Source organism: Corvus cornix, chromosome 9, assembly GCF_000738735.6.
Source record: "Corvus cornix cornix isolate S_Up_H32 chromosome 9, ASM73873v5, whole genome shotgun sequence".
NCBI lineage: Eukaryota > Metazoa > Chordata > Aves > Passeriformes > Corvidae > Corvus > Corvus cornix.
The window spans coordinates 24447712-24467824 of record NC_046339.1 but is presented as its reverse complement, the minus strand read 5'-3'; the positions used below and the strand labels follow the sequence as shown (position 1 = coordinate 24467824).

The 20113-nt window shown below is 44.2% G+C and overlaps 1 protein-coding gene across 3 annotated transcripts in view; it reads left to right on the top strand.

The window, feature by feature from the left end:
• The window catches only part of MAP3K13 (mitogen-activated protein kinase kinase kinase 13), a 74691-nt gene that overhangs the window by 22129 nt on the left and 32449 nt on the right, over positions 1-20113 (top strand). For 2 of the 3 annotated variants that reach the window (XM_039556680.1, XM_039556681.1), the window contains exon 3: positions 6916-7061. The gene's annotated coding sequence lies outside the window, so the exon portion shown is untranslated. Of the gene's footprint in view, positions 1-6915; positions 7062-15468; positions 15562-20113 lie in introns of those variants that run through there. The other variant, XM_019292885.3, reaches the window with a different exon arrangement.

The window sequence follows — 20113 nt, the reverse complement described above, 5'->3', positions numbered from 1 at the left end:
TGGAAGAGTCCAGGGTGCTGTCCTGGCATTGCAAGTTTTTTTCCCCAGCAGCTTAATGCAGTGAAAAAGAGACTTCTGGTATGTCTGTATGTGCAATGAGTGGTTGTGTCCTTGGGGGTTCATCAGGGCTTTGCTGTGGGTTTCTGTTTCCTCCTAATTTTTTTCACAAGCAGTAAACCACTTGTTGGGAGTTGCATCTCATGGTCACTTTCTCAAATACACTCCCAGCCTTGAGGAGAGTGCAAAATATAAGAATACTAGTGTATATGTTTTTAAATCTGTTCATGCTTCAAAAGAGAAAATCTGTACTGATGGATGACCTTCACTTGTTGTGTGGAGATTTTCCAGAGGCTGGACAGATTTGTGGTGCGCTATTCCCTACCTTACCAGTGTGTTCAGCTGGATCAGGCTCTCCTACAGGGCGTGAGGAAGGCTGAGCCAGAGGGTTTCCTGCTCTCATTCTGAGCCTGTCTAGGCAGTTCTTGGGCATAGCTGGCTTTGGGATAAGTGACATAATTCCAATAAAACAGTTATGCTGCTGGGGTAAAATCGGAGTCTAATTGAACCTTTGTGCTTGGTTTTAGTGAAGCCACGTTTCTCTTTAGGATTGCAGACTGGGAGGAAGACTAGATATGCTGGTGGAGGCAGCAGAGGAGTTGTCTGAATTTCAGCAAGTGGATATAGAAGCAGGAAAAAGAGTGAAGCTTGAGGTGAGAAAGATATAAATAGGGAAAGGAAATAGGCTTCTCTCTGACGGTGGAGGGGAAAGAAGCAGATAATCAGGTGGCAATCTAAGGGAAATAAAGAGCAGGAAAGGGAAGAAGAATGGAGCTGGAGATCTCACAGGGGTCATGGAATGCATTTATTTCTTTTTCAGACTGTTCATGCATTTTAGGCAGGAAGAAACACCAATTAGCAACTTTTCTTCAGGATTTATTTAACCAATCTGAGCTTACTGTTTTGAGTGGGATGGGAATAACTCAAGGAAGTGATGGGGAAAGAATGATCCTGACTGGTAAGTTTTATTTGTTAGGAAAGGAGCACAGAGAGAAAGTCAGTCCTTGCAGGGACAGTTTTGCAAGAGGAACAGTTCCAGTTGGGTCCTTTCTCTGCTCCCAGGGCCTGGGGATCCATTTTTTTCAGTGTTTCCACGTGCATCTTCCTTCTGTGTTCTTGGCAGGCAGCATGATGCCTTTTGTCAGCGATCTGCAGCCCTGGCTGCTTCCTCAGGTGTGGTGCAGTAGCTCTTGTTGTCCCCTGCACTGTGTTGGGCTATCAGAGCTGGGAGCACTCCAGAGCTCCATGTGTGCTGCTCACCCTCGTGCTGCTGCCCTGAGCAGAGAGAAGAGAGGGAGCTGAGTGTGTTGCTGGCCTGTGCAGCTCTGTTTGTAGTGCCAGGTGTGAAAATCTCCCTGCTTTTCTCCTATTTTATTTTTATACTTACGTTCTCACTGTGTGTCATCTAGAAATCAAAGCAGGAGTGTGCAGTTCAGCAACAGCAGCAGAACTGTGCTTACTACTAATCTGCTGCTTTGCTCAAATTAAACATTTATGGGGCCAGAGACTCCTCACTGCTCCATCTCAAATCTTTCAGCCTCCTACACTGTGATGATTCTTTTCTTTGCATTTTGACGCAGCTCCTCTAAGAAATACAGTGAAATCAAATTATCCTCCACTGGCCTCTCTCCCCATCTTTCCTTTGTGTGCCCAGTTTGCTTTTTTCCCTTCACCAGGACGTACGGGGGGCAGCTGTTGGCAGAAGCAATGCTTTCTATTCCCTGTGAGTTGAGGTTCCCCCCCTGTCTGATGGGCAGAGATGTGCCCTCAGTTATTGGTACCTGTTTCTGTTCCCTGCTCTGTTCCCAGGTGGTGTCATTGGGTAGGAGCTCCTCACTCCTGGAAGCAGGGAATAACCCAGTGCTGCAGCACACTACTGCCTATGCTCCAAGCTGTGTTGGCTGCCTTGGTCTCCATGGAGAGCAGTGGGATGCTTTCCAAGGCCTGGATCTCATCTGCCCCTGCTCTGTGGCCTGGAGTGAAGCCTGGGCAGTAGTTCTGTTCCTTGGGCACACCGGAGTGGAGATAACTTCTGCAAAAGAAGGGTTGTTCCTGAGCCTTGCCAGAGGCTTTTACAGGACCTAGTGCTCAATTTTCCCTGCCAGAGCATGGTCTACTTCTTTGATTTAAGTTTTCTAGCTTAAAGCAGTGCTGCATGGATGCTGAAAGCCCACGCTCCTAAAATAGATCGAGTAGAACGAGCACTTTAGTGCTGACTCCTCTTCAGGAGAGGAGAGGAGAGGGAAGGTAACAATGAGCAGATGGCAGGTATTAGTCATATCACCTAATTTATCTGAGCACCTCAGACCCCATGGGCACAAAGGTGCTGGGGGAACCTGGAGGGAAGGAATCCTCCCAGCAAACCAGGCTGGGTGTTGGAGTTGTGCAGGCAGAGGGACCTGAGAAAATGAGGGGACTTGCAGCCAGATGCTAACCCAAGGACAGTTTGTTCTCAGAGAGCCCTGGCCAGAGCCTGGGCCTACATTTACCTGCCCAGTTTTCCAAGCCATTCCCTCATGTATTTGACAAGCCCTCAGAGCATCACTCCTTGGAGCTCCCATGCTTTGCTCCCTCTGCAGAAGGGGTAGAACGAAGGTCCAGTACCTGAGAAATAACTGAATTCCCCTAATTTCAGGATCAGCTGAAATGGCATTATCCTAGCTTCTACTCTAATAAACACAGGACAGAAGCTGCTCCATCTTTTCTCGTGGTATCTAAATTGCCAGTGTGCACCTTGCAGTCCAGTTGGGCTGGCTCAGCATCCCCTCCCTTCCCCAGGTCCTTGGTATCCACACGTTGGCCCTGGCCCAGCTAGCAGTGGGCTCATAGGAGAGCCTGGAGATGCTCCCTCCTGCTGGTGTGCTGGGAACACGGCATGGAAATGAAATGTAGGATCTGTACAGTCCCTTGTACAGCAGTGGCTTCCAGTAAACCTGACACCACGGAGCAGGTAGGGCATGGAAGTATTTACAGAGGCAGCGTGGCAGTGCTGCACTTCCAGTTGCTTGCTCTGGCTGCACTGTTTGTATAATCATTTACTTCAAACCCAGCCTGGCCAAAAGGCAGCTGTGGGCACTGCCACAGTAGAGGGAAGGGAGGTTCAAATTTGGGCTCTTTTGACTCCCCTGTGCAGAGAAGGGGTCATCAGGAATCACAGCATTGCTATGCTCTCCCTGAAGAATGGTGGTATCTTTATTTTTATTTTTTTTCCCCATTTGTTTTGGGTTTTTATTGTTCTAAATCTTCAACAGCAGAGGCTGAATGTGTGGTCTCCTCCTCTTTCTCCTCTTTCGTTTCAACTTTTTGGCAATAATTCCTAAAGAGCTGCTCTGCTGGAGTTACTTCCATCATTTTTCACACTTGTGCTGAGCCCTCTGCAGAAGCCAAGCACCCCGTGGGCCTCTGAATTACAAATACCATTTTGGTGGCACCTTGCATCCTTGGGCTTCAGCTTCTGCCAAGCACCTAATGAATGTAGGAAGCGAGTAAAACACTTCTGCTGTGAGCTATGCTCTGATACCTAAGGGGTTAAACTAAGCTCTGTTTATTAGTGTTGAGCTTTAAATTGTGCCAGAGCGTTTGAAAATGCAGCAGTGGACAGGGCAGCAGGCAGTGAACACCGTTAAATGACAATACTGTTCAATATTTGCTGTTAATTGAGAGAGGCAGCAGCTGCTGGTATGCAGCTTCAGCCAGGATGAATTAGTAATGAGTCTGTAACTGGGCTTTTTTTTTTTCCTGGTTTAAGGTTGCATCAGCCCTTTACAGTTCAGTAACGTGGTTGGGATAGAAATAAAAACCATAGCATGCCCTAAATTGAAGATTTTGTTTTTGTTTTCCAGTGAGTTGTCATGGAGCTTGGTGTCAGCGATGAATTTGGCAGCAGTAATAAAACTGCCTTGTATTTAAGGACCAAACTTAAAGATTTTGGTTAGCTTTTCCATGCTGTGTGGCAGCCAGTGGGAATGCAGCAGGCAAAGCAAGCTCCTCCTTTGAAAGAAAGCACTTTTGGTGGGTTCTCAGGTGTTTTCGGTCAAACAGGAGTTTTGGTTGAAGTTTCTTTGCTGGCACTGCTGCAGGTGGTGGGGTATGAGAACGTTCTGTCCCTTGCTGCAGGGGCAGGAGGAGAGGGAGCACTAATTCAGCATTTCCCTTGTCCTTTCCTTGCACTTTTGCCATGCATGTGTGTTGAGCTTAACCTTTGAAAACCTGCTGATAAGCTGTTATCAGCCAACGGTTAAAATAACAAACCCTCCCACCTTGCTGAGTTGGGATACGGACTTCCCAAGGCTTCAGAGCCTGGGGATGGAACAGGAACATCATTAATCCAGGGCAGCCAGGCTGGGGGCAAAGTTTGCTCTCTGAAGAAACCAGCCACAGCTGCTGCTTTCCTGCTGTTTATGTAACCTGCCCAGCAAGTATTTATTTTGCACAAAACGCTTTATTTTGAGCTATAGATGTTGTTATGAAAGGTCAAAACTGTGTTCTAGTGGTTTTTAGCAGATCTGAAGTGGGGCACAGGAAATGAAATTCCAGCTCAGTTGAAAACAATGCCAACAGTCCTATTGATTTCAGCACAGCTCGGCTTTCACCACAAGTAGAAGAATTTCGAAGCAAATAATGTTTTGTTTGTTCAGTTCTTTAAACAAAAATCCATCTGCAGGGGTTTGCACTTGAATCCAAATAGTCAGAATTCTGCTGGTATTTTGGTAGGATAAGAAATACTAGATTGGAAGAATTCTTTGGGTCCACAATGGTTATGTTAAAGAGGAAAAATAAAATCCAATCAGCAGGTGTGTTTGTAACCCTGTTCCCAGCTGGGGTGATTTCTGTGCTGGCTTTTGGGTCTGTCCTGTTCACATCAGCCGTTTTCACCCAGTGAGTAAGTGCTTTTATGCTTTCTCATGGGCTTGAAGCTGCCACACACCATGCTGGCTTCTGGACCGGATTGTAGAGGCAGGAAATCTTTCAGGTTGGATGTGGGAAGCAAGTGTTAAAAGCCAATCGAAGGCTATAAAAGGTGGTGGTAAATGGAGCTGCAGGAAGAGCTGAACTCCTCTGGTGCTGAAAGTCCTCCGGCCCCACAAGTCCCTTCCCGTTTAGGCACTGACCATTCCCACCTTGGCTGCCAGTTATCAAATGGTGGTTTTAAACCTGTCCTTAAAAGCTGTATTTTTTTCGTGTGAATTGCAGTAATTTATTCCAGTGGCATTTGGCCAACTTTGGGCATCTGGTGTCTCATGTTTTTTATGAACATCTCTCCAATTTTCTCTGCTGTCTCCTATATATGTATGTGAATTGTGTTTACAAGGATAAGGTATCCCAATGCATTTTTTCCTATTTTTGTGTGGTTTTGATTCTTTCAATCTTTATTATTGTTTCATCTGTAGTATTGCTTACAGTGTTCGTTTTTTTAAGCAAGAAAATAAACCTTCTGTTTACATGCACCATTCCTGTCTTAAAATAGTGGTAAAAATTATAATTACTGGCTTTTGAGGCTTTTTTCATTGATTTAGTAGAACTGTGTAATTTCCTTGTGAACAAAGGCAAATATTTACATTTTTAATATATTAAAGTATAAATGATAAAGTTTGTCTAATAAAACTGTTAAAATACATGTATGTTCAGTCTAGATTTTATTTGGAAATTGTTCTGTAATTAAAATAGCTCGTGCAGGGCTGGTATGGGGTCACAGAGGCTGCAAATTGGTACTTTCCTGTGCAAGAATATTGCTATATCATCATCCTCCTGTTGCCCAGATAGAGTCTCTGAATGGAGCCTAACCTGGACCTCACAAGCTTTTCCTTGTTGGGAATGTGGAATTACCTGTCCTGTTTTTGTGGCAAACCAGCAAAGATAAGGAGAGACCTAAAATGAAATGACAGTGGTGAACAAAACTTAGTGTTTTTCTCAAATACAGTTGGCCCTTGCTCCTACTTCAGCAAAAAATTAGGAATGTGCTGAACTTCCCAAACATTGGGAGTGGCCTTGAGAGCAGCTCATTTGTGGTGCAGAATGTGAGGCAGATGGTGCCACATGGATTTTTTTTTTTGTCTAAAGTCTCTTAATTTTGGCAAGACACTGGTGCTAGGGTATTTCTAATCCCTCAGTGTGGTAGTAGCTGGGTTGTGTCTGAAGGATATAAGGAAAACAGTATTTGTGGGTAGAGAGAAACTCTTAGTGTTTGCATTAAAGTTCTGTAATTTCAGGGTGTTCATTTATCTTTAACTTTATGAAGAGCTGGGCTAAGTCTTGCAGCCTGTGAAATTTGGGGGGGGAGCGGGGCAGGGGGTGGAAAAAAGATGCAGTGAGCTCAGGACTGAGAGTCTCAGTAGTTGTTGTCTCTCTCCTTGCATGTTTCTGGTAGTAACAGGAATAATGATATTGTGAGTTGTATGTACGTAGGAGGACTGTAATAAGTTATGCTTTTCCTAAAATTTGCTTAAAATTAGGAAAACAAATAGCTTGGAGTTTGGGTATAAAATTAAGTGTAAAATATCATTAATAGATTACCTTGAAGTACGTTATTTTACAGGCTAATCAAATCCTGATGTAATTTTGTAATGTGGAAAGCTCTGAGCTATTTACTGGAGCTGCTTGCTTAATTTAGATTAAAATTGTACCATAAAAGGATTATAGAGTGTGTGCCTGTGCTAAGAAAGGATGTACTAAATATGTTGAGGTATTTTTCTACTCCCAGCTTCTTTTTGAGAGTGCATACTTAATTTTGGATGTTCTCTGCTGTCTTCGAATGTGCCACGTAACATCACGATGTGCTGCGGGGATGTGCTGGGCTGATCTTGGGAGCATTTTTTCAATACACTTCAGCAGGATTCTGAGCTTTCTTGTTCTTTCTAGAGAGAAGAATTCAGTGCTGGACTGTCCTAGATGTTACCCATGGTGCAGCTTCCGAGGACAGCTTGATTTCTGTGACTTGAAGAGGAGGCACATGTGCAGTGAGCCAAGAGGACATGGGCTTCCAGTGCTTCTGGAACAATGATCAGGTATCAGCAGTGTTGATATTTGGATTGTAGTAACTAGTCAGAAACTCAAAAAGATCTCAAATGATAACGTGCTCACTCCTGCAGTTGTCCTTAAATTCTAAACATGCTTCCCTTTCTAAGGTAGGGATGAGCTGAGTTCACCTCCTCGTTTTATGTTGTGTCCAGAGCCATTTCCCTGCTGTCCCTGCAGAGACCTGGTGGGATCCAGCTCCCATGGGAGTAACAGGAAGGGACAAGTGCCAAAGGGGTGTGTGCATAGACTGAGGTGAAGTTAATCTTAGTGTTTACATTTTTCCAGTATAACTTGGAGTCTGAAAGCATTTGAATCTATTAATTCCAGTGTATTGATGTTGTGAGGGGATAGCTTTAGGATATTATTTTCCATTGTTATAAGTACTTTTTCATGGTATTTCCCTGGTGATTGGCTGGAGAATGCAGATTCTGAGAGGAATCCAGGCTGTTGTAGCTGGAGTAGAGATGCCAGCAAAGTTCCAGAAACGCAGAGATTAATGGTTTGTTTTGGATATTGCTGTTCCTAGGAATATATTATCTCTTGATTCTGTGCCATATATGCAATTCTGTAGTGTAACTACATCTATTTTATGTATTAAAACTTAAGTTGTAAAACTTGTATGTTAGCAAACCACATATATCTGTCTATATGAAGAACTGAAAAGGAGCAAACTCTATAAAAATTCCGTAAGCTTTGGGGAATTAAGTTTAGAAGAATATGTGAAAAATAGTTTCTTGTTTTCTTTGTAGATGCTAGTTGAAAAATCATTTATTCTTGTCTATAAAATTATCTAGAGTTTTCTTCAGTTAGTTAGCTGGACATCTGTGTAATGCAAGAAAATGTGGTTGTTTCACTCCAGGAGACTGAAAATGGTTTTGTTCTACACATTTTCTTTACGTTTGTGTGGTCTTTGTTGTACAGAGATGCTTCATGCAGAGAAAGCTACAGATACGTAATTTTAGGATGTGCCTGAGCTGCCTCTGAGTGGGATTGCAGGAAGATGTGAGATGGAGCTACATTTTGGGATTTGTTTCTTAATATAAAAGCTGTCAATTTTTTACCCATTCTGTGAGGAGTGGTGGGTGCTGTAGAGGCAGAGCATCCATATATTTAGATTCTGGCTGTCTCTTATTACGAGCTATAATTAAGGTGAAGTATTTTGCTGAAGAATTGAATTCTCCCTTGATTTGAACCTGCTTCCATCTCAGTGAAAGCAATTAGTTGCTTGAACCACCCTGTCCTTGCTTCATCAGTGACAATTCATCAGTTGCTTCATCGACATTGCTGCTTTTAATTTATCTGATTTTTTGTGGTTAATAGACAAGGCACTCTATATGGGAGTGCTCTGTATGATGGTGGTGAGTAGAGAAGGCTTGAGGATGGAAGGTGTGGCCCTAAGGGGAGCTGTGACAGTTACAGAGGACTAGAGGTTATGAAACACTCCCGTGAAGCCCTGGGAGGTCCCAGGGTTAATGCTTCAGCTGATGTGCTTCTGAACATGGCTCTCAGTCAGCCTCTCTTAGCCATGACTTGAATTTACTGCTGTGCTGCTGGTTTTCCCTGGATGGGCAAATCCTGTGCAATACACAGCTGCTGGTTTGAGCTGGAGTACTGGCAAAGTTTGATGTGCTCCTTAGGTGAAGTCTGTTTAACTTTTGGTTGTCCCTTAAGATCAGTTCTGTGATTTAATTCCGAAAATATTTGGGGTGCTGTGCAGTGACCCCTTTGGGGTGCCTTCTCCATCATACTGCAGTGTCCAACATTGTGCTTGAAAACAAGGACCCAACCCTACTGTTGACACGTTCAGTGTTCTAAACCCCAATATTCTGCTAATCATGACAGTAACTATTTAAAGTGCTGTCACAAGTCATGAAGTGAGTAATTCTGCGTCGTGATACCTCACACAGATTAAGAGGGCTCTTCTGGGGTCTGCAGTGAGCACTGGGGGAGCAGAAGTCCCTTGGGAGGGAGGAAAAAAGAAGCAGTGAGCTCTGAAGCAAAACCTACTGAAAGCTTCATGAGTGGCACGAGTCTGGGAGGAAGATGCTGAGCAGGTTTTGTTTGCCTGGAGAATATTTACATAGAGCTGATCCACTCTTCTTGAAGGAACTTTATCACAGTACTACAGAGAAAACTGTTGGTACTAAATATAGAGCCTTATTCTGGGAGTCTCATGACTTGAGTTCTGCTATCTTAATGGGCTTTCAGCAGTTTTTGTAGGTTTTTTGGTAGAAAATCTGAATAATACTCCTCAAAGGGGTTGTGTAAGAGTAGCAAGGAGAGAAAGATTTAATTTGGTGAGACCTTGCACTCCAAGAGATCAGAGGAATTTTTCAGCTCCTGCTGTTGCTGCAAAGCTTTCAGTGCTTCCATATCTTCACAGAAGATCCCTCTGAGGTTCCAAAAGTTCATCTTGATCTTTTCCATCAAAGTAATATCACTATTGCTGGATGGTTTTGTAAGATGATTTTTTTTTCTTTCCTTCCTAGTGGAGGAAACAAGTTCCTTAGGCTGCTACTTCACTGTTTACCATTTAGAAAAGTTCTTCTCACAGCCTAAGTAATTTTTTCTTGTTGCACTTTGAGTGCATTGTTTTCCTGCTCACCACAGATGTGGAGTATGAATTCCCTCTTTCTTTGCAGAAACTGTTTCTGTATTTAATAGAAACATATCATATCTCATTCTTAGCTTCTCATTTCACTCTGTCCAGACTGAGCCACCTCACTGAGTTACCTTCCCCATCCCTCAGAGCTCACCTGATGACCTGTCTGCCTTTGCTTGTTGTTCTGGGGTGGTTTCTCACATTCCTGACAAGCCTTTCCCAAAAGTGAACTTTCCCAAAGGCTTCATCAAAACTGAGAGAAACAGGAATTTGTGTTCCTGTCAATGGATAGAAGTGCCTTGTTTGTGACAACTGGATATTTATAATTTGTGCTCAGTCCCTGATCCTCTCCATCCCCAATCCTTATCTACAGTGCAGCTGCTCAGCAGTTGTTTCTATATTTATGCAGGTGATTTTTTTTCCATCTGAACAACACTTGACCTTGGGGAATTGGACTGCATTTTTAATCACTTCTTCAGTTTCATTAATTCCTCCCTGCAATAGCTTCCCATTTATGCATGTCTTTTTGTGGCAATAACATAAATTATGGGACTTTTCTTTCCACATGGCACTAATACTGAGGCTTCGTTGTCAGGTCTTACTGCTTTTTGCAGGTTCCTCACCTGGCAGAGGAAAGGTGACTGTAGCTCAGCTGGCTTTAGAAGTGTCCCTCTTAACTGCTATTTATGAATACTTTTAAAACTTTTAAGTTCAGTATTTCTCACTGCTGGAAACTCTATTAGAGTTAATTACTGTTATGGAAGACTTGATTTCAGCCTGTTCTCAGGGAGGAATATTGTTTTTGTGCCTGTTTCTCTGAACAAATAGATCTGGGTTTCTCACATGGCCTCTGCCCAGCTGGCCACCACCACTGTCAGTCTGGGGAGGCTGTTGTTCACTTGCTGCATTAGCTGCCCTTTCAGCAGCTATAATGTCTCTTAGGTAGCACCATTTTCCTTCCTGATGGAATTCCAGAACTTCTCTTTATGTCTCAGGAGCTGGGCTGCCATCCTTCAGAAGATGAAAGTCTGCAAATGGAGTTTCTTGAACTTTCCCAGCCTCATCAGTGCATATTCTTAACATTACAGTGTTATGTCTCCTCCTAAAACTACAGACTCGAACCCCAAAGGCAGGGCTCACCTGGGACACAGGAGGGGAAGCCACTCAGAAACTCCTTAAGAAAGGAATCTCATGCCTAAACGAGCAATGCTTTTTGCCTTGTCATTGTCTTTTAGTGCCTTCAGTGTCTTTATTTTACTTTATTGTTGATTCCTGCAGTGTTGCTGAAGGCAATAGAAGGTTAAAGGAAATCACCGTAATTGTTGTGTGCTCCTACCCATCATGGCTTGCAGAGCACACCAAAAAACACTACAGGCAACAGCGTGGAAGGTGGCTTTGTGTAAGAAACCTCACTTTTGGGTAACAGAAGTTGGTAGTACTTTGATTTGGAGACTGCAATGGTGGTACAAGTGTCTGTTAGTTTTCTTGAGTAGCTGTTAGGAATACTCTTGTGAGAAGAGGAGCTTTCCCTTGGGATATTGCAGGTCTGTGAGTCTGTGCCCGTTTCCAGCTCCCTGCTTTCATTTTTAAGCAGACCCAGAGATCTCTTGGTGGCTCACTGTAGCTGCTGTTCAAAGAGCAGAGGCAGATCTCAAGTGTCTGATCTGAGAGGCTCTGAGCCATGTTCTGGGCACAGCCCTTTTGCCTGGGGAGGAGCAACTTGGGCACCAAAACCTACCCCCAGCTTTGTTTTACCCCTTAATTTGTGTGAGACTCATCTCCCAGCTACAGGCTCTGGGCTGTGGCGACTCAGGAATGGGGTCTGAAATCACCAGGGCTGTCCTGTTGTAAACAGACCTCCTTTCCAGACAGGGCTCCTGTCTGGAATTGCAGCTCACCTTTGTGTGGGGGTTGCACATGTCCCACTTTGGGGCTTTTTCTCTTTTGTTCTGGTCACACTTCTCAGCTCTCAGCGCTGGTCCTGTCAAATCACAGTCTTGTTCACCTGCCTCTGCAGGGAGGACTTCTCAGAGTCCCAGGTCTGGGCACATTCTGGATAAAATCCTATACAATAAATACATACATTTCATTCCTGGTCTTAGTAAAGTGCCATTGAGAGAATTGATTTTAAATTGTGTTGTATTTGGCCTGTTGAGTGTGTAAGAGAGGTACAAAATCACAAAGAAAAGGAAGAAGAATAAAATAAATTGGCCTATACTACTGTGTTACATGTTCAATTCTTTCACAATACTCCAGTCTCCTGTAACTGATATTTCTGGAATACTGGGGCATCAAATAGGCTCTAGTCATAAATCTCTGTAAACAGCAAGTTTGGAAGGATGTAACAAAGAAGCTTTGCTCCTTACAAAAGAGAAAGGTGACTTGCACTAGGTCAGGTCTGGACATAATGACAGCATGAACAAGAATCTGATTCTATGATTCTGATTTTCTCCTTCCATCCTGTCAGCCACTTACTACTGAAGATTAGGACACTCACAAGAGGGATGTGTGCCTAGGGCTGGGAAGAGTGGATTCAAGATTTCACAGATGTTTAGAACTTGACAATGAAATGCCCCTCTCACCACCTTATCTATGCAAATATTTACCCAGGCGTTTGCGAATCATTTGCTGTCTCACTTCACTTATTTACTCACCCAGGTAGGAAGTTTTCACAGAGCAGTCCCTCTTGTACCTCCAAGAGTGTGCTGAGTAGGTTTATTAACAGCCTTACTGCTGCATAATTATGAAATTAACCTTTGAGTCACTCCCATCTCTTTTCTAATTTCCTGCTGTTGTCAGTGGAACACGCCACGGGAAGCATTAAGGATTTGCTTTGGATTTGTGCTTCCCTGTGTGGCTGTTACGGGCCACTGTCACAGGCAGGATCCTGGGATAACTCAGCCTTTGGTCTGAGGCAGCAGAACCATCCTTCCCTGTCAAAGGTTGGCTTAGGACTTTTTCCCAAGTTGCCAAGGCCTACAAATAACCACGTATGCTATTTTTGAATATTGGCATAATATTGGTATTCTCAGTCTTCTGCAATTTTAGTCGTTCACCAGTTTATTAAAAATGAAGGTCACAGGATTGGAGAACTTGTTAAATGATTATTTTAAGACTGGGCTCAAATTAATAGGACGTGCCAACTAGAAATGTTACGCCTAGCAGATGCTGTATAACATTCCTATTAGTTATTAATTGGCTTGGAAATACTTAATTATCTTGTATTTTTCAAATATAGTGAAGAGTTCATTTTTAAAAATACTTTTAGCTTTCTTTTTGCACCCCTTGCCATCAGTTTGGCCTGTTACTTCTCCTACTGGTCTAGTTACTTGGTTGCCCATAATTCCTTTCAGAAATCCTGCTGCCTGTCAACTTTTCACTGGCACTCTTGAGATCCCTTAGGAACTTTGGGTTTTTGGTATCTTACACCCTTGTTGTATATAGTACATTTCCACCCCCCCCCCCCCCCCCCCCCCCCCCCCGTATTTTCACATTAATACTGAGCCAAATTGTATCTGGCATCTGATACTTGAGTTCTCTGCTTTTACCAATGATTTTGTCTGAGCAAGACGGGGGAGAATATTTTCTCTTTCTAATATTGAGCAACTTAGTTACTGATCAAAAGAGCTGTGTAATGTGTACTATGAAAGTACTTACCCGGTTGCAACACAACATAATCATGTAGCAGCCATCAATTTTAGGACAGTGTGGGTTGTTTTTTTGTTTCACAGTGAGTTAAGATGTTGCCTTGTACTAAATTCAGGACATTTGTGTTTAAAAATTTTAACCTCAGCAGTTGAGGCATAGATGAAATTGAGTGTTGGGATACTGAACCAAGCCACCATGGACAAGAAAATCTGAAATGCTATGCACAAGCTCTTTTCTTCTTCTGGAAACTTGCTGGGGTTTTGTTCACACTTATTTTCTCTGCTGTTTTTTTGGGTTTTGTTGTTTTTGGTTTTTTTTAATGTCGCTGCAATTAACCCTTGGAAACCTCTGAAAATTATTTTCCTTTCTATTTTTATTCTGACTTTTCTTATTCTATATCGATATTTCTCCTTTTCTTCCTCTTCTTACATGTGCTACTGTGCTCTCCCTTCTAGTTACTGAGTTGATCCCTTTAGGGTAAGAGAGTAAATTAACATTTTTATCTGTTTTGAAAATGCCAGGGAAATCTGGAAGCTGTTTCCATCCCATGGTGGTGTAAAGCTGAGTGCTGGGCTCTGGAGGGGAAGGGAAGGCAAGGCAGGGAGTCAAAGCAGGTGCAGCTGGGATTTGAAATGGGGACACAAAGTGATCCCTTTGGTATCTCTCTCCATCCCTCCACTCCTGCTTCCCCTTGGGTACAGGAGTGCTCAGGCTGCAGCAGTGGCGTTGTCTGGGCAGAAATCTTGTGCTTTGGTGACTTTTAGCTCTTAAAGAAGAGATATCTCTAAAGCAAAACTAAATTCGTGGTTTCTTTGATCTTGAAAGTAGGTAGTAAGAAATTTGCATTCCTTTTCATTTTCCCTGGCCAGATTTATAAATCTCAATTCAGAAACCGCAGTCCGCAATCCAAGCCCTCCTCCTCCCTCTGCAGAAGCTGGTATCAGTGGTGCTGGCTCACGTGAGATCAAGTGGGCACAAAATCCTTGGTTTTTCAGCCCAGATCTGTGGTGGTGTTACATCCAGTCCTGGTTTATTTTGGGACGTTACCCACTTTCCATAAGGAAAAGTGGGATTGTCTCAGACGTTCTTTTCAGATGTGCCTTACCAGAGTAAGTTTTGGGACACCCTGTTCTGACATAATTGCTTCCTACTCGCTAGGAAAAGGTGTGGTGAAAATACGGCAGTTCTGTCTCTTAATAATTTTGAGGCTGGAAATTGTTCAGAAGGAGTTTGAGGCCAAATTGGTGAATTCTAGTCAACCCTGAGACGGTGTAATTGCAGAGCCTGCAGCCCAGGTTATCCTTCAAACCTTGACCTTCATTCCTTGTCATGCTCATCCCTCCATTCCTTCCCTCTTGTTTCAAAGATACAGAAAGAAGGCAGAACTCGTGCTCTTTCCCTGTCTGTATCCAAGTGAGTCACCGCTGCTCACGCCGGCGGTCGCCAGGACTCTGCCAAGGGTTTGGGTGTCCTTGCCTCTGGGCTGCACAGTAAAGCGTATTCCATTGCCTTGGGATTGGAACTGCCGTGGGTGCTGTGCCCACCGTTCCTTACGCAGCCCCGGGTGTGAAACTCTGCCTGCTCTGATCTTTGTTCTGGATGTTCCTGAGGTTGTGAGCTTGTCCGCCCGCTGCCGGCAATGTTTGACTGGAGCTGAATGTGGGATTTTGTTAATGCTCCTATTTTTATTTTACTGGTGCTTTTGCATCGCTAATCAAGCACAAGCCTCCTATTGTTCTCCCTGCTTCTTCCTCCCGGTGCATGCTTATATTTAGTTATTTCAATAATCATACGCAGGGTTTGTAATCCCGCAAGAAGCCGGGGCGGTGATGAACTCCTTTTCTGCTTGCCGACCGCGTTCTGTTCCCGTGGCAGATGGCTGTTACTTGATCCGCCGCTGTTCCCGGAGCGGCGGGGCCCGGGGCCGCGGAGATGCGCTCCCGGCGCGGTGCCGCTCCCGGGGGCTGCCGGAGCGGGCGGGGACTGGCGGCCCCGCTGCCGGTGCGCAGCCCCCGCCGGGCTCCATCCAGCCCGATTTCCATCCATTCATGAATCCGTGACGTCAGCACGCTCGGTGCTTCTTTGCAGCAGGCTGCAGGATTGTGTGGGTGGAATTTCCTTTTATTTTGCAACACTTCCTTTTTTTTTTTTTTTTTTTTTTTTTTTTTTTTTTTTTTTTTGCCTTCCATCTTTTTAAAACAAGAAAATGGAGCATCACATAGGAAATCTTCATCCTTGTGAGTATTTGGGGGGAAATGTGTTTCTGTGAGGGGGGTGTGTGTTTGTGTGTGGTGTTCCATGGTCAGCGTTCCCCTTTCTCCATTTATTTCGGAAGGACAGATGGATGTTGCATTTGTGATGGGAAAGGGCTGAAAAAATGATGCTGAGAAAGGGAAGAGGAGACATGAAACCTTAATTTATCCATCACTGCCTATGAATCCGAGAGCTGGCCTGGCCTTTGCCTGTCGGTGTGGTGTGCTGGACATTTTTCACTTGCAATTTTGCACGTTATCTTCTCGTGCCCCCCTTTTAAAGGGGAAGGGAATGGCAATGGAGAATAAATATAAGTGGAATATACAGGCAATGACATAAGAATTACTAGATAGTGTAAAGAGGCAGAGTTGTAATTTTTGCCTTTGGGGAATTGTATTTTTTTTTCCCCTTGTGGGCTAATCAAACAATTCCTCCTGTGTGTTACAGTGATAAATAATTTAATTTTATTTCTGAGATGAAGGAGGTGCGTTTTTCTTTCAATCAGCCGGGTAGGAATTTGCTCCTGTATTATTGAAAATAGCAGTTTGAGCTGTCTCTGATGTGCTGAGCACAATTTTCACCCCTCATTTTCCTAATAAATGAGGGAGCTGGGAGTACCTTTGCAGTTAACGATACTGTTCACTGGGGCAAGATTTGTCATATTCCTGCTCACCTGAATGGGCATGATGTCATGTTTTCTCCCAATGAAAAGAAGAGCTGCTCTTTATTTTTGTTTTGGGGGGTGGTTTAGGTGCTGCAGTAGCTTAATCATATCAAACCACATGTCTCCCTTAAGTAAATGAAAAATGGGATATTTTAAGTAGATCTGGAGAAAGATGACATCAGGCCCATGTGTTTGCATATACTGATTTTAGCAGTAAGCAATCTGTTCAGTAGAAGTCAGAAGAAGATGAAGGAATGTATTTGGATCAATAATTTTGAGGGAGAAAATATGAAAATGTTTGAAAGGAGAGAGATGCAGTTGGTCTGGCTGGGAAATGTGGGCACTTTCCACAGCACCTGCTGTGTGGGTAGCCACAGATACCTTGGGATACCCTAGACTGGGGAGGGTAGAGTTGTCATGGGTTTAAAAGTTTTTGTCACTATCCTTTTTGTTGTGCTCCTGGATGTATACGGGTTTTGTTTCTAGAGAGAGGCAGCCCTTTGAACCTCTGTCTGTGACAGCCTTCCGCTGAGAAACACAAATAAATCCGGATTTTGATGTAGTGGGGGTTTTGTTTGTTTGTTTTGCTCTAACACCAGTTTTGTTTCCTGTCTTTGGGGCCTCCAGTCTGAGTCTTTGATCTAGAATGGTCCTGTCATTCAGATTTGTCTTTGTCCCCTGCTGCCTGATAGTTAAATTTATAGCTGGCATTCATTTTGACCCCTGTGCCTGGAATTAGCAAGTAACTTCTAGCACAGAATATATGGTAGGGACTCCCACTGTTCCTCAGCTATAGGTGAACTTGGATTTAATCATGTTTGGGGTTTTTTTGGTTGCATTTTTAACCTCCTTCTTTTGTCTCCTATTGTAAAGACTAGGTAAGTGGCTTATCTCCAGTGGATCAGAAAATTGGGTAATGATTTATTTGAAAGTCTCTGCGTGGGTAAGACCTTTCACAATTAGGAGTTATTTAAACATGGGTCTGCTCTAAATAGTGGCAGGATAAGAGAAGTTTTAAGTATCTCTTGTTTTCTTAGGACTATTTTTGTAGCAAATATGAGATGGTGGCTGATCAGGCTGGAGCTGTTCCCACCTGGTACCTGTTCCAGGCTGTCTGCAGTTGAGATGTGGGGAATGGATTTTCAAGAGTAGGGCTTCTCAAAATGGCAGAGTTATTAAATAAAGCTTTTTTTTTTTTTTTCTGAATACAATACAATAAAATAAAAGAAATCTGGCATGGCTTGTGTGAACAGATTTTAAATCAGTGCAGGTTGCCCTTCAGCTCTGGTCCTTGGGGCCAGGGCAGGCAGGGGATGGTGCACTGAGCCCTTTAGCCAAGCTCTCACCTGAGATCCCTGTGGAGGAACACAGCAGCAGGTTCAGTGCTTGTACAACTTCCAGTGAGTTCTCAGCCATAACTGAATCCAAATGAGTCAACTGAGGCAAATGTTACCTCTGAGGCTCTCAGGAGTTTGGCACTTCACCAAGCCCTGTCCAGCTTATGGGACTTTGTTTTTTATCCCTCCTTGGCAAAAACATCCCGTGCAGGGGCTTAGGCTTTTGTAGGCTCCTGTTTTGTGACATTGCAGCAAATCACTCTCATCTCCTGGGGAGTGGGGGGGTAAATATTTCACCCAAAACACAGGCTACTTAGGGCTGAATAGCAAGTTGGCAGCTTTGGCTGGGCCAGGAGCAGCAGCTCTGTGTGTAGTTACTCCCACCCCTATAAATACTCAGTGTGTGCTTTAACCTCGGTGCTCTCTCCCTGCTACAACTTCAGCTGAGGAGTTGGTGGTTGGAGGGGGTTCAAGGCTTTGGCAACAGTTGGGTGTAGGTGAGGAGGAAGAGCAGATTTGTCTGTGTAAAGTCTGTGGTTTATAACCCTCTGGTGAAGCTGTGATTGTTGGTGCTGTTCCCTCTGGAGCCATTGTTCCCTCTGGAGCTGTTGGTAACGTAGCACCGAGGTGCTGTGAGGGAAGGAAGGAGAAAGTCCAGGCAGGGGTGAGAGGCTGGACTTTCTCAGTGTGGTGGGCTGGAGGAATGGAAGTCTCTGTGCAGACGTTCTATTCGTTCCAGGGATGCTTGTCCCTTCCAGTCCCCCATCTCTGTTACCTTCTGGAGGACACCAAAATCAGTAGTGCAGCTGTACAGCTGTGACTCTCCTGTTGAAACACAGGGAGTCCAGCCTCACCCTCCTTCTGTGCCTGAGGAGATCCTCAGGTGTTGGGCCACCAGCTGCAGCCCAGGGGTGATCCAGCTGGGGTGTGCTGAGTGCTGGTCTCTGCAGGGTTGGATGGCACGAGCCGTGCCAGGCCTCAGGAGCTCCTCTGGGATGCAGCCCCAGGACTGTTGTTTGTGTGTTAGCAGCACGTAAAGCTGTAGTGGAGCAGGCTCACACCTCTAACCCTGCGCTGTCGCTAATACAGGCTTACGAGAGGCTCCTGAGCAGGGCATTGTGCTGCCTCTGTCGAGGAGTAATCCTCTTTGCTCGTGTATGGTGCTTGCTAAATACAACTTAGTACTGCTGTCATTTCCCATCCGAGATCTGCCAGCTGGATTTCGAGTGTCCTTCCCCTTCCCAGCAGGTGCACCCAGGCTGGGACCTGGTGTGGGGTGACAGGGGCCAGAGCACTGCACCTACCCCAGGAATTGTTGTACTTCCACGGAGAGCTGTTGAGTTACTTTAATACTGGGTGTGAAACACATAAGCTCTTAGTGCTGAGAAGTTTGTGTGAGTAGCTTTTACATGTAGAATGTGCTTTGCAAATGTTGAATAATTCATATCTACTATAAAAATAAAAACAAGCGTAGGAGTGAGTGAGTGAGTTTACCTGAGACCAGTCTGACACCTCACGTGAATTCAAGTGAGACTTTGATTCATTCACTGCATTCCTGAAAGCAGCACCGTGATATTGATCTTCATCCTCAAAGGTCTTTCAGACATTAATTAATTTTAATGCTACTCTTTGGAGGAAAATAGGGTGTTTCAGTTCTGTGAGGGGGGGGAACTTCCAAGATATCATTTGTTGGTAGGACTGGAACATTTAGTGCCTTCATGTGGCAGTGTCAGCGAGGCTGTAAGGCCTCTGTGAACTAAACTGGAAATTTTTCTGGTGTTTGTTGTTGTAAAATATTTCAGTTTGAATCCTTAAATCTGTTGTTATTACTTAGTAATTGTAATATAAAAACATGTAGTAATTATATAGTAATAACATACAGTAATTATATCATAATATAACAACATATGGATCGATAATACCATGGGAATTGTCAATGAGGTAAAAGTGCAAACTGGGAAGGATGAAGAGAAAAGAACAGAGCCTGAAGCCTGTGACTGGGTTTGAAAAGTTGTTTCCTGCTATGGAGACAGCTGGAAAGGAGAAAGAGAAGTGTAACTTAAGGTCATTTCTACATTTTAATCTGAGGCAGATTTCAGTAGCAATTCTGTAGTATAAAAGGCTGATCAGCATTTAGTCTGTCTTTATCCCAGCTGAATGTTTTCCAATAGATTGATGGGCCTGTGGAGGAGGGTGTCAATGGTGAGTGAGATGCCAGAACATGGAGTGTGGAGCTGCTGGTGTTCCCTGTGTGCACGTAGCTCACGACGTGCAGCAGCCATGGGGAGGGGAACAAGCAGCAAATGGGCGACTTAGTGACGCTGATTTTTGTGAAGGAACTGCATGGTCCTTGCTTTGTTCCCCTGCTCCCCAGAGGCGGGTGGCTCCTGGGTTCCCCTTCTCCCAAAGCACCTGGGCTCGGAGCAGGGCTGCTCTCCAGCAGGAACGTGCAGTCTCCGGTCCCTGCAGCCAATACGAGAGTCATTATGCAACACCACTTATTTCCTATGGCATCAGATTATGCAATTTCTGAGC